Source organism: Nerophis ophidion, unplaced genomic scaffold, assembly GCF_033978795.1.
Source record: "Nerophis ophidion isolate RoL-2023_Sa unplaced genomic scaffold, RoL_Noph_v1.0 HiC_scaffold_34, whole genome shotgun sequence".
Classification (NCBI taxonomy): Eukaryota; Metazoa; Chordata; class Actinopteri; order Syngnathiformes; family Syngnathidae; genus Nerophis; species Nerophis ophidion.
In genome coordinates, this window is record NW_026906956.1 from 1,103,337 (window position 1) to 1,115,000 (window position 11,664).

At 45.2% G+C, this 11,664-nt stretch overlaps 1 long non-coding RNA gene across 1 annotated transcript in view; it reads left to right on the plus strand.

Moving 5' to 3' along the window:
* The window catches only part of LOC133546610 (uncharacterized), a 68,290-nt gene that overhangs the window by 56,466 nt on the left and 160 nt on the right, over positions 1 to 11,664 (plus strand). The window contains exon 2 of the long non-coding RNA XR_009805248.1: positions 9,665 to 11,664. This exon is cut by the window's right edge and continues 160 nt beyond it. This is a non-coding gene — a long non-coding RNA (uncharacterized LOC133546610). The remainder of the gene's footprint in view (positions 1 to 9,664) is intronic.

Below are 11,664 nucleotides of genomic sequence, written 5' to 3' on the forward strand. Positions count from 1 at the left end.
TATTAACACTGACACGATTGTATATACGGCGGATACTGCCCTCCAAAATACTTTCTCTCGTTTTGAGGAAATAACATTAGAGGAATTGTTACAACGTGTAAATGGAATAAAACAGACAACATGTTTACTTGACCCTCTTCCTGGGAAACTGATCAAGGAGCTCTTTGTATTATTAGGTCCATCAGTGCTAAATATTATAAACTTATCACTCTCCTCGGGCACTGTTCCCCTTAGATTCAAAAAAGCGGTTATTCATCCTCTTCTTAAAAGACCTAACCTCGATCCTGACCTCATGGTAAATTACCGACCGGTGTCTCACCTTCCCTTTATTTCAAAAATCCTTGAAAAAATTGTTGCGGAGCAGTTAAATGAACACTTAGCGTCTAACAATCTATGTGAAACCTTTCAATCCGGTTTCAGGGCAAATCACTCCACGGAGACAGCCCTCGCAAAAATGACTAATGATCTATTGCTAACGATGGATTCTGATGCGTCATGTATGTTGCTGCTCCTCGATCTTAGCGCTGCTTTCGATACCGTCGATCATAATATTTTATTAGAATGTATCAAAACACGAATTGGTATGTCAGACTTAGCCCTGTCTTGGTTTAACTCTTATCTTACTGATAGGATGCAGTGTGTCTCCCATAACAATGTGACCTCGGACTACGTTAAGGTAACGTGTGGAGTTCCCCAGGGTTCGGTCCTTGGCCCTGCACTCTTCAGCATCTACATGCTGCCGCTAGGTGACATCATACGCAAATGCGGTATTAGCTTTCACTGTTATGCTGATGACACCCAACTCTACATGCCCCTAAAACTGACCAACACGCCGGATTGTAGTCAGCTGGAGGCGTGTCTTAATGAAATTAAACAATGGATGTCCGCTAACTTTTTGCAACTCAACGCCAAAAAAACGGAATTGCTGATTATCGGTCCTGCTAGACACCGACCTCTATTTAATAATACAACTCTAACAAATATACAACCAAACAATTAAACAAGGCGACACGGTAAAGAATCTGGGTATTATCTTCGACCCAACTCTCTCCTTTGAGGCACACATTAAAAGCGTTACTAAAACGGCCTTCTTTCATCTCCGTAATGTTACTAAAACGGCCTTCTTTCATCTCCGTAATATCGCTAAAATTCGCTCCATTCTGTCCACTAAAGACGCTGAGATCATTATCCATGCGTTTGTTACGTCTTGGCTCGACTACTGTAACGTATTATTTTCGGGTCTCCCCATGTCTAGCATTAAAAGATTACAGTTGGTACAAAATGCGGCTGCTAGACTTTTGACAAGAACAAGAAAGTTTGATCATATTACGCCTGTACTGTATATACCTTTATATACATATATACATACATATATACCTATACTGGCTCACCTGCACTGGCTTCTTGTGCACTTAAGATGTGACTTTAAGGTTTTACTACTTACGTATAAAATACTACACGGTCTAGCTCCTTCCTATCTTGCCGATTGTATTGTACCATATGTCCCGGCAAGAAAACTGCGTTCAAAGGACTCCGGCTTATTAGTGATTCCCAAAGCCCAAAAAAAGTCTGCGGGCTATAGAGCGTTTTCCGTTCGGGCTCCAGTACTCTGGAATACCCTCCCGGTAACAGTTCGCGATGCCACCTCAGTAGAAACATTTAAGTCTCACCTTAAAACTCATTTGTATACTCTAGCCTTTAAATAGACTCCCTTTTTGGACCAGTTGATCTGCCGTTTCTTTTCTTTTTCTTCTATGTCCCACTCTCCCTTGTGGAGGGGGTCCGGTCCGATCCGGTGGCCATGTACTGCTCGCCTGTGTATCGGCTGGGGACATCTCTGCGCTGCTGATCCGCCTCCGCTTGGGATGGTTTCCTGCTGGCTCCGCTGTGAACGGGACTCTCGCTGCTGTGTTGGATCCGCTTTGGACTGGACTCTCGCGACTGTGTTGGATCCATTGTGGACTGCACTTTCACAGTATCATGTTAGACCCGCTCGACATCCATTGCTTTCCTCCTCTCTAAGGTTCTCATAGTCATCATTGTCACCGACGTCCCACTGGGTCATTATTGTCACCAATGTCCCACTGGGTGTGAGTTTTCCTTTCCTTGCCCTTATGTGGGCCTACCGAGGATGTCGTGGTGGTCTGTGCAGCCCTTTGAGACACTAGTGATTTAGGGCTATATAAGTAAACATTGATTGATTGATTGAACTACGCTGTACAGACGGCAGCCTTTGTACGGAACAGATGCTACTTTAGGCGTACACAGAAAACGCCATACGAGTTGTTCGTAGGGAAAGAACCAAACATTTCCAAAATGCAAACATTTGGATCAGTGTGCTATGCTTACCAGCAACAAGCCAAGGGCCAGCTAGACTCTAGGTGTGAGCAGGGTGTTTTTGTGGGTTATGATAAAAACTGCCCAGACTACCTAGTGTACTACCCAGAACAAGAGAAAGTTCAGAAACACAGATTGGTAAAATTCACAACCAAAACTGCAACAGAAAAAGAAACACAAACATGTGAGTCATACACGGGGTATGGTGATGTAAACCCCAGGGTTAATGAAAGAGAAATTTGTGTTGATGATGACAAGGTTGAAAATGTACCAGATCAAGGTTTACAGGGTGTTTCTGAGACTTTACCTGAACAGACTGAACGCACAGAGTCCCTGACACTGTAAACGGAAGGAACCCACCACGAACCCGGAGGAGGCCGGTTCACTTACAGGACTTTGAGACTTAGGATACATTGGACAAATTTGTAACATGCGTGGACTCTGGCTACAGAGCAGTATGTGACATTCCTCAAACCTACAAGGAAGCGATAATGTCAAACAAATCAGGGCAGTGGAAAAATGCTATGGAAGATGAGGTAAAGTCACTGGAGGAAAACGACACCTTTACCCTCACCCATTTGCCACCGGGCAAACAGACAGTGGGGGGAAAATGGGTCTATGGCCTCAAAAGTGACATTGACGGAACAGATAAATACAAAGCGAGGTTCGTAGCGAAAGGCTACAGTCAGAAAAGGGAACTGACTACAAAGAGACATTTTCACCCACAGCAGACATGACAAGTGTGAGGGTGATCATGCAAAAGGCGGCACAAGAGGAGCTAGTGCTGCACCGGCTTGATGTGAAGACTGCTTATCTTCACGCTCCGATCGATTGTGAAATTCATATCGAACAGCCAGAAGGCTACGACAAAGAATCAGTCACAGGTGAAAAGCTAGTGTGTAAATTGCACAAGTCTCTCTACGGCTTGCAACAGTCCGGTAGAAATTGGAATGCAATGTTGCACACATGTCTAACTGAGAATGGTGTTGTACAAAATTCTGCTGATCATTGTGTGTACTTACGAGAGAAGTATTATGTGAAAGTGATTTTACTAGTATGGGTAGACCATCTCATCATAGCATCTAAAAACAATGGTGTACTCAACAGTGTGAAAATGATGCTCACTGAAAGATTCAAAATGAAGGATCTAGGAAAATTGAAACATTTTCTGGGAATAGATTTTGACCAAACAAATGGTAAAGTCACAATGTCTCAAGAGAGATATGTTCACAACATCTTAGAGAGATTTGAAATGCAAAATTGCAAGTCCAGAGAGACTCCATGTGAACCAAAACTAGAGTACACAGATGTTGCAGACAAAACGACAGATCAAAGAAGGTTCAGGGAGGCAGTTGGAAGCCTAATTTACTTGTCCACATGCACACGTCCAGACAGAAGTTTTGTGGTCAGGAAGTTATCCCAACACTTTGCTGAGCCAACACAGTAAAATATGTCTTTAGATACCTCAAAGGTACAGCAGAAAACAAGTTATGTTTCAAAAGAAATGAAAGTGAAAAACTGGGATTGAGAGTGTACAGTGACGCTGACTGGGCTTCAGATGTGTCTGACAGGAGAAGCACATCAGGTTATTGTGCTAGTCTAAGCGGAGGTAGCTCTCTAATCTCATGGAAAACAAGAAAACAAGCTACTGTTGCTTTATCCACATGTGAGGCAGAGTACATGTGGTTGGCAGTTGGGGGCGGCATGGCGTAGTGGGTAGAGCGGCCGTGCCAGAAACCTGAGGGTTGCAGGTTCGCTTCCCACCTATTGACATCCAAATCGCTGCCGTTGTGTCCTTGGGCAGGACACTTCACCCTTGCCCCCGGTGCCGCTCACACTGGTGAATAGATGATGAATGAATGATAGGTGGTGGTCGGAGGGGCCGTAGGTGCAAACTGGCAGCCACGCTTCCGTCAGTCTACCCCAGGGCAGCTGTGGCTACAGATGTAGCTTACCACCACCATCGTGTGAATGAATGATGGGTTCCCACTTTTCTGTGAGCGCTTTGAGTATCTAATAATAGAAAAGCGCGATATAAATCTAATCCATTATTATTATTATAATGTATTTACCTAGGACAGTGTGATAAAAAAAATACTTATACTCGTTTAAATAGATGATTTTCTTTGAACTGGGTACCAAAAGTTGTTTATTAGACTCAGAAATGTGACACTCAGCAGGAGATCTCTTATCTGATCAAGGTCTGGCTCCTGTGTCTTTGATGTGACATGTGGACTTTAGTTGACCTGGACATGTGTGTTTTCTCTCCCTGGTACCCCCCCCCTGCTAAACTGTTGCCCTTTCCCGAGTGACCCCCCTCCCCTTCTGGGCAAACGACACCCTCTCCTTCTTCACAGGACTTTGGGTATTCATTCCACTGGTGTACTGTATGTAAATGAGCATGGAGGGTGGGACTTCTGAGAATGTATAATTGTCATGACATATTCTAAAAGATTTAGAACAAGCTGGAACGAACGGATGTGTCGTTCTGGTTTGGTCTCGCTTTGCAAAGCTTGTTATTATTTGTTTGTTACTTTGATAAATTATTTCAAAGCTATTTGTCACTAAAGGATCGTCTTTAAGAAATTTCCACGACAAGTTGGTGTGCAGAAGCGGGATCCCAAGAAGATCGCTGTTCCCGTTGGCAGAGGCCGCTGAAATGGACTAATCAACCCGGCAGCACAAAAAAGCTGACTTCTCCTTCCCAGAAATTTGAAAGGACGGGAGAGTTTTCGAGGCCCCTGCGAATCGGACGGCCGTCTCTTCGAGATCACGTTTAACCCGCTGCAACATCATAACGGTAAATTAATTGAATCATCCTGACTGAAATTTTAAGACGAATCTCTGACATTTGAATTTCAAACAAAAGACGATTCCACAAAAGGTTTTTTTGTGTGACAAAGCTTGAGTGATTTATATGTTTCATACATGGGAAATTAGCCGTTCTTTTTCCGTCTCCCTACGATTTTTAATGCCGGGTTAGAGTCCCTGGGTTAGAGTCCCAAAATGTAGCGCTGGGTTAGAGTCCCTGGGTTAGAGTCCCAAAATGTAGCGCTGGGTTAGAGTCAATGGGTTAGAGTCCCAAAATGTAGCGCTGGGTTAGAGTCCCTGGGTTAGAGTCCCAATTGTAGCACTGGGTTAGAGTCCCTGGGTTAGAGTCCCAATTGTAGCGCTGGGTTAGAGTCCCTGGGTTAGAGTCCCAATTGTAGCGCTGGGTTAGAGTCCCAAAATGTAGCGCTGGGTTAGAGTCCCTGGGTTAGAGTCCCGATTTTAATGCCGGGTTGGAGTCCCAATGAAAGTAGCCGTGTCTTCATAAAAACGTATCTATATGCCCGGTTAGAGGCCGGAACAAATAACACGGATTTAGGGTTGGAGCCGTCTCGTCATAAATTTTAATGGGTTAGAGTCCCGATGATTAACAGTGTCTATAAGGCCGTGAATGTATGCCCGGTTAGAGGCCGGAAGAAACAACACACATTTTAGTATGTTAAGTTTAAACAAAAAGAGCGGAAAATTAAAACGAGCTCGAATATGTAGTCCAGGAAAGTTAAGCCTGAGGTATTCGATTGTGATTTCCCATGTATGTGCACAATGAAAGAAAATATGTAGAGGGAGCCCTAATGTGTGTGAAAGTATGGGTGAATGAATTGGGATTTCCCAAGACTGGTTCATTTAGGATGAATCAATTGAGTAAAATTAAAGAAAAGTTAGCGCTACAAGAGGTCTACATGCGAAAGGGAAAGACTGTGCGTGTGAAAGATTTGAATTGTTTGAACAACATAAAGAAACATTAGATGAGTGAAGCAGAAAATAAAGAAAAGATCGATCTTGCAACTGATATTTTTCCCAGTACTCTGTTTTCGAGCCAATCTCAGGGCCTGAGTCGCAGTCGAAGGGTTTCTGAGGACTGGACGCCACTTTACCCCACTCTGCCCCCGCACTACGACCAGCAGCAGCAGCACCAGCACCAACAGCAGCACCAGCACCAACAACAGCACCAGCACCAACAACAGCACCAGCACCAACAACAGCACCCGCCGATGTCACCCCTCCAGCTCCAGCTTCAGCAGCTCCCAACTCTACCCCTCACAACGCCGTTTTCGCCCACTAACTACCAGCGGGCAGTCTCGGGGCACGGCGCAGCAGCCCCGGCGGGGTCCTCCCACTCACATCAGGATGACAATCAAGGAGCATCGGGCTCATCAATTCAACATGTGACCGATAAAGTGAACAAAATGTCTCTGAGTGAGGACAGTGCTGGCAGGACACTGAGAAGTGGCAAAACCTTCCAGGCTCCGATGATGGAATATCCAGGACCGCAAGGGACTCCCGCTTTGGTCTTACACCAGATGGACCAGGAAATGCGTGAAGCGATCAGAGACTGGCCGTCACCACACAGAGGTGGAGACGCGCTTGCAGCCGCATTCCAGGCTTTCTGTCGGGCATGGCGTCCCACAGGAGCAGAAATACAAAAACTTCTGCTGGTGCATCTGGGACCGGAGCAGTTGGCAAAGATAGCAGCAGAGGTGCACGCGGGACGTTTTGCCCCCTCCAAACTCCCTCCCTTTGTTTAAAATGCCAATTTTCTGCTGGATTTGCTCTCTATGAACTCCAAGGAAAAGGTACCCGGCCGGGGGCAATTTTTGAAATTGGTCTCCAAACTACGGCATTTTTGGGACATGGGAGACTTGTGGGACTCCACCACGGACTGATTTTTGAATACTTTGAGGATTGCCGCTGTAAAATGAACGCGGGATGGAGCGGAGGAAGAGGAAGAGGCAAGAAGAAAGATGGACGTGGCATTACGACCAAAACTGTTGTTTCATGTGCGGAAAGGAAGGTCACTGGAGGCGCGACTGTCCTGAGAATAAACGGGATGGACAGCGGGACTATTGGGGCAGAGCGGATGGAGGCCAACTCAGAAACAATTCAGATTGACTGACCGGCTCGGGACCTGAGACAACGAAACAGATAAGTGTTGCACCCACACCCTCTCACGACAACACCATACTAACCGCTAACCGCAACGAAGACGCACTTGCTTTTACTGATACATTGCTGCTTGCTAAGGTGCAGGACAGAATTAGGGAATTAGAAGAGTGTGAACAGCCAATGATTGGGACGTATGCTTTTTGTGAGGACTTAGCCTATAAGAAAATGCCGATGATTGTGTGTGATGTGGGTGGAAGGTCATTGACGTTTCTTGTCGATTCTGGAGCGACAAACAGCGTAATTCAAACGAGTGAATTCTCTACAAAATTGAGTGGTAGAACTATGTTTTCCACTAGTGCGAGTGGGCAAACTGTCTTGAAAAGTTTTCAATACCAATTCGTTGTACATGGGCGACGGCTGATTGTACAATGACAACAAAACATTTGTTTTTAATGTCTGATCTTTGTCCAATCAATCTGTTGGGTCGTGATTTAATGTTAAAATGGGGTATCGGAATCACTCCGATGCCAGAAGGCCTCAAAGTGGAGAGGAATGCAAATGGGTCGAATTTTGTCTCATTGGAGGTGAATTGTCCGCTCTATATCTATCAGTGGTGGGTAACGACCACTGCTTTGCAGGATCTAGAGAGCACAATATCACCCTGTTTGAATCCAGTATCTGACAGAATTGAATCTGAAAGCATGTATTGTGTGTCACATGTTCGTGAAGGTCCGGACCAAGAATATGAAGCTTCATTCTATCATGGTTTGAATGATAGTTTGTTTATTAATGACGTCTATTTTGATGGATGCAAATGTGCAGTTGCAGTAAAATTAACTCCATCACAAGAAATATTGGATCATGATGAAAATTCCAGTCCGCACATTCCGATAGCAAAAGCTAAATCTGATAATTGGCGGGATTTAAATCCTTTTATGCATGACTGTTTATTGGCAAAGGATTGGCAACCGTGTGCACGCGGGAAAAAATGTATTCTATTCACAATCAGTTGATGCATATAGAATTAATTATGCGGCAAAAATTCATTTGCTACGTTCGGTGCAATTAGCATCTCTGACTGACGAAAAGTATGACGCACACCTGACTTTGACTGCGGTGACTTCTCCGACTGAGATTTCCTCCTTGTTGGCGCAAGTGCCGAGTTGTTTGTGGGCGAGGAACGACAGGCATGGGCTAATTCTGGTGCTGTTTTCCGGGATGGAGCCGGGTTTGGCCCTGACGCCTGAAGCTTTGTATGAATGTTGTCTGTCTATCTGTGTTGGCCCTGCGATGCGGTGGTGACTTGTCCAGGGGGTACACTGCCTTCCGCCCGATTGTAGCTGAGATAGGCACCAGCGCCCCCCGCGATCCCAAAGGGAATAAGCGGCAGAAAATGGATGGATGGATGGGAAGCCTTGTCTTCCTAAACGCTTGTTTGATTGTTATGTGAAATTGAGTGATGGGTTGGACCATGTGTCAAAGGGAGGGATGTGTCGAGCAGTACAGCAATTCTGGTTTACTAAGGGCTTTTACGCTTTCACAGAACATCTCTGTAAAAGTTGTTTGATTTGTGCTCAAAATAATCCAGGTAAACTTAGACCATTACCACAAGCAGCACACCCACCGCCTAGTAGGGCTTTTGAGCATGTCATGATGGATTTCATTGAACTTACACCCAGTGAAGGGAAAAAATATTGTCTAGTGATGTGTAAATGGTCCTTAGTGTGTGAATGTGAGTGTGAATGTTGTCTGTGCATCTGTGTCGGCCCTGCGATGAGGTGGCGACTTGTCCAGGGTGTACCCCGCCTTCCGCCCGATTGTAGCTGAGATAGGCGTCAGCGCCCCCCGCGACCCCAAAAGGGAATAAGCGGTAGAAAATGGATGGGTGGATGGATGGTTGATATGTTTTCAGAATGGGTAGAAGCCTTCCCAGCGAAACATGCTTCTTCCGCTGCAGTGGCAAAAGCACTTTTAACTGAAATTGTGGCAAAGTGGTGCATTCCGAAGAAGTTATGGAGTGACAATGGTTCACATTTTGTAAATGAGGTGATACAGCAATTGTCTGATTATTTGCAAATTGATTTGAGAACTCATTGCAGCTACCATCACAATCCGGAGGTGCTGTTGAAAGAGAAAACGGAACAATTCAATTAAAACTTGCCAAATGTTGTGAAGAGACTAAGCTCAGCTGGCCTAAATGTTTGCGGATAGTTGTCATGTACATGCCTATGCAGGTGTGCACGCGTCATAACCTGTCACCTTTTGAGATTCTGTTTGCAGTCCCCCCTAATGTGGGGATAGGACCATCAGGACCGCCAATTGAGACGACCCTCTGTGAACACGGACTGGTAAGATATTGCATATCTTTAACAAAGTGTTTTGCTAATATTTGAAGGCAAGTCTCTTTGGCGCTTCGGGGCGAGCGGATCATCCTCTACACACCATTGTGCCGGGCGACTTCGTGCTTATCAAGAACTTCAGACGGAAGAGCTGGAAACAATGAGGCTGGCTCGGCCCGTTCCAAGTTCTCCTCGTCACCCACACTGCAGTGAAAGTGGAAGAACGGCCGACGTGGGTCCACGCTTCGCAATGCAAGGCGATTTCGGGCCCTGTAGCGGTGGCAGCAGAGGAGTGAGGAGCTGTAAAATCGCTTTTGGCTCCTACGACAGGATCCGCGGCTGCAGAGACGAGGGTTACACACACCTCCCTCGCATCACATCTTTAGAGAAACACTACTAGTTTGCAGACACAGGTGAAGGCGCTGAGGGCCAAAATCACCAGGACAAATGTGTAGCGGACTCGCATAATGTCTCAAACTGCTATGTCTGTACATATATGCCTATAGCGGCGTCCAATCCACATGTCACACCTAAGCCTGTAATGGAGGGTTATAGATATTTTCCCAGGATGTGTTATACCTTTTTGCAGCAAATCTGAATGATACGGTTAAAGCGCATACGGGGACACCTTTGTCCTCGCTTGAAGATCCGAAGTTAGATTTTTATGATCTGTGGTCCGATAATGATACGAATGTGCTTTTTGGTCCAGTTTATATTAGGCCGGGTATGAAATGTGCGTGTTATGCGGTATCTTGGAGCCTTAGAGAGCCGCCAGTGCAGATGGGACAAATTCCACTGATGTATTGTTTAAATGTGACTAGTTCATGCACTACATATCACGGTAACACTAGTTTGAACATTTCACAGGCTGCGCAAGGAGGGGGCTGTTCTCCCTATTTTACAGATCAAACTGGCACGCGGCCTCAGGAGGATGTTCTGTGGCTTTGTGGCTTTAACGTTTATGTTAGATTGCCATAGAATTGGATGGGCCGTTGTGCTATGATAACAGCTGCTGACCACTCTTACATTGTGTCAGCTGTTCCGAGTCATAGGGGTAAGCGTGAGTATGCACCCCATGATGCGATTTGGGGTACAAATGTGCCTGCAGATCTTGAACTTTGGACACCAGGAGAAAAGGTGGCATTGTCATTGTTTCCACAGCTGGGCGTGGGGAAACTCATGCTTAGAATGGAGATGCTGAATCATCGGTTTTCAGGTTTTGTAAATTGGACAGTTACTATTACGGAGGCGAGCAGAGTGGAAATGAAGGCGTTACGGGCAGTGACTTTGCAAAATCGTATAGTATTAGACTATTTGGTAGCGAGCGTCGGAGGAGTTTGTGCTCTGCTGAATTCATGGTGCTGTACGTACATTCCAGACAATACTGGAGATGATTCCGTCATTTCGCAGGGTATTCAGAATTTGACTTCTCTGCGAGACGCAATAGGAGAAGATTTTGTGGTGGATCCGTCCTGAGTAGCAAACTGGCGTTCGTGGATAATGCAAATTGGGACGATTATGCTAGTGGTCTTAGCTCTATTGTTTGTCTTGTCAGTTTGTGTGATTCCGCTGATAAGATCACTAATCACGCGTATGATTTCGTCTGCGTTCGTTCAGTACACAGCCTTGGGACAAGGTGAGGTAGATTTCAAGGATGGAAATGAAGATCCGTTCTTTGAGATGTTACTTGATTATAATGTTGATTAGGTTGAGTATTTGTGTGGCGTTTTGTAATTTTATTTTTAATCATGTTATTACTTTCTAAGGGTTATTTGGTGTGTGTTTTTTTCGCTAGTTAGTAATGTTGTTGTTTGTAGTTTATTATAGGTAATAAAAGGGAGGATTGTGATAGCAAAATTACTTGTACTCGTTTTAATTGATGATGTTCTTTAAACGGGTCGCCAAAAGTTGTTTATTAGGCTTAGGAATGTGACGTTCTGCAGGAGACCTCTAATCTGATCAAGCTCTGTCTTCTGTGTCACCCTTCTGGACAAACCACACCCTCTCCCCTTCACAGGACCTTGGGCATTCTTTTACTGGGATACTGTATGTAAAT